Source organism: Benincasa hispida, chromosome 3 (assembly GCF_009727055.1).
Source record: "Benincasa hispida cultivar B227 chromosome 3, ASM972705v1, whole genome shotgun sequence".
In the NCBI taxonomy this organism is placed as follows: domain Eukaryota; kingdom Viridiplantae; phylum Streptophyta; class Magnoliopsida; order Cucurbitales; family Cucurbitaceae; genus Benincasa; species Benincasa hispida.
Window position 1 is genome coordinate 35731496 of NC_052351.1, and position 3264 is coordinate 35734759.

Sequence of the window (3264 nt, forward strand, 5' to 3'; positions counted from 1 at the left end):
GTGCATGGATGAGTTGTTTTTCCATTTGGAATTACCATGCATAAGTGGGATTCCAACAAATCCACTATCCTTGATCCAAAATGTGATTTTAGCTTGCATTTTAATTTTAATTTCAATTCTAAATTGAAGTTAATTTTTGGTAATTAATTTGAAACTTTTTCAATTAATTTCATATGATTAATCCAATTAATCATTCTAACCTTGTGCAATCCATTATATATGAATCCTTATTCATGTATATAGTATTTAAAACACTTTTAAATACTTTATCTGTCATTTAATAATTCAATTAATAATTAAATTATTGTGTCAAACACAATTGACGATAATACCCTTCCCGATTTTGAACGATTCAAAGTTTCCTATCTAATTGTTCTAGGCTTTATTCTGATATGAGCTAGTAGGGGACCTAATGGACATACAGATCATGGGCTTCAACGATTCGAGGTTAAACAACTAATCTCATTAACCAAGCTAACCAACATTCGTTAATTACGGGGACACTCTACTATAACCCAGTACCTGCACTCCCCTCACGGTAGATATATTTCCGTCCACTTGATATAACTATGTTCAGTAAGTCGATCCTTCACAGGTTGTTCGTAGCTATAGCTGGGTTAAATGTCCGTTTTACCCCTATAGTACTTCTTTTTCCTTAAGTTCCACTAATCCTCTACTGAACAATCGGTTTGTGGTCCAACCATCAAACCTAAGTCCCTCTCGAGCCAAGGAGAGGGTAGGGCCCCTTGTTCAAGTCCTGGAGTTAGTACTTAAGGGAACAACCTCTCTACTATCCCTGAAATGGGTAGGAGCGAATTCCGTCTTGCGAGATTATGTCTCCGGCTATCTATCCGATCTTATCCCCAAAATGATAGGCTTGTTAAGTCGGCGATGTCTGGCCACTCTCACCCATGCAGATCAAAGGATAATCTCGTATAAACAGAAGTTCATAGTTAGCTCAGGATTAAGATCGAGTTACCTAGGTCATCTTATGAAATAGTCAATTTCTTCAGTAAATGGCATTATAAAGAGAAAGTGACTAATTTCGCAGTCTTGTCTTATGCAAACTCATTGCATAGGACGCTCCCACTCACATGTCTCTACACGAATGATTTAGGATCTCATCGTTTGTACTTAATACAAAGTGGGCCAAGTCCATAGTGTCCCCAGGATAAAGTATCCAACCCTATCCTTATACTATAGATAGTTTTGGCTATATACTTGAACTTGATCCTATGTATCTACATATAGTTCGAGTATTCATGTTATAGCCAAGGATCTTAGTTTATTGGATTTAGGTTAGATATTCAAAACTTACATATTCAATAACATCTTTTACTGAATAACCTCAATAACGTCTTTATTGGAAATAAAATATGTTTAATGATTTACAAACTACGAGTTTATAGGACATTAAACCCAACAAACTCCCACTTGGACTAGAAACTCTAGTGGGGTGCAGGAAGTTAAGTGTGAGAGATAATATACATAAAGGAAATAAACTAGGGCATCAACCATACCCTTAAATTTCTCCTACTTGCCCTAGTCTATCAAAGCTCGTAGTTCTAGATTTACTAGGTGACCCTAAAAAACTTTAGCTATGAGGGGTTTTGTAAATGGATCAGCCATGTTGTGCTCCGAAGTAATCTGCGTGACGATCACATCTCCTCGTTGCACGATCTCCCTGATGAGATGATATTTGTACTCGATATGCTTTCCTCGCTTGTGACTTTGAGGTTCCTTAGAGTTTGCAACTGCTCCACTGTTATCACAATAGAGAGTGATAGGCAGTTGCATATTTGGAACGATTTCCAACTCTGTTAGGAATTTTTTTAGCCATACTGCCTCTTTTGCTGCTTCGCAGGTGGCTACGTACTCTGCTTCCATGGTAGAGTCAGCAATGCAACCTTGTTTAATACTTCTTCATACTACTGCTCCTTCATTTAGAGTGAAAACAGATCCCGATGTTGATTTCCTTGCATCTATATCGGTCTGAAAATCTGAGTCAGTGTATCTTGTAAAGATCAGATCCTTAGCACCATACACGAGCGAAAAATCCCTCGTTCTCCTTAAATACTTGAGAATATTCTTAGCGGCAGTCCAATGTACATGTCCAGGATTGGACTGGTATCTGCTGACAATTCCCACGGCATAGCATATGTCGGGTCTGGTACACAACATGGCATACATTAAACTACCAACTGCTGATGCATAGGGAATGCATCTCATTTCCTCAACTTCTTGAGGTGTCTTAGGACTTTTTTCCTTTGACAGGTGAACCCCGTGCCTAAAAGGTAATAACTCTTTCTTGGAGTTTTGCATCGAATATCCTACCAATATTTTGTCGATATATGATGCTTGAGACAGTGCTAGCGTTTTGTTCTTTCTATTTCTAATGATTTGAATGCTCAAAACAAATTGAGCCTCACCCAAATCTTTCATTCGGAATTTTGTCGCTAACCATTATTTTATGTCAGACAGGAATCCTAAATTATTCCCAATAAGTAGGATATCATCTACGTATAGAACTAGAAAAGCTACAGTAGATTTGACGATTTTCTTGTAAACACAAGGTTCTTCAATATTCTGCTCAAAACCATACGTTTTGATCGCAGTGTTAAAACGTATATTACAAGATCTTGATGCTTGTTTTAACCTATAAATGAATCGTTTAAGTTTGTAAACTTTTTGCTCATCACTTTGGACTATGAATCCTTCTTGTTGAGCCATATAGATAATCTCTTCAAGATTGTCGTTCAAAATGGTCGTCTTGACATCCATTTGCCATATTTCATAATCATAAAATGTGGCAATAGATAAGAGTATTCTAATCGACTTAAACATGGAAACAGGGGAAAAGGTTTCTTCAAAATCCACTCCTTCCCGCTGGGTAAAACCCTTTGCCACAAGTCGAGCTTTAAAGGTTTGGACTTTACCAGCTTGGTCTCGTTTTCTTTTGTAGATCCAATTACAACCAATAGGTTTTACCCCATCCGGTCACTCTACAAGTTCCCAAACCGAATTGAAGTACATTGACTCCATTTCGAGATCCATGGCTTTAATCCATTGGTTCTTATCTGCATCATTCATTGCCTTTTAAAGGTCAATGGATCCTTTATACCGTCATCAGGTATGACGACTTGTGTTTCTATTAAACCCAAGTAACGGTCAGGCTGATGAACAACCCTCCCACTACGTCGAGGCATTCTCAACTCTTGAGAAGGATGTGACTGACCAGATGTACTAGTTTTATCTACTACTTTA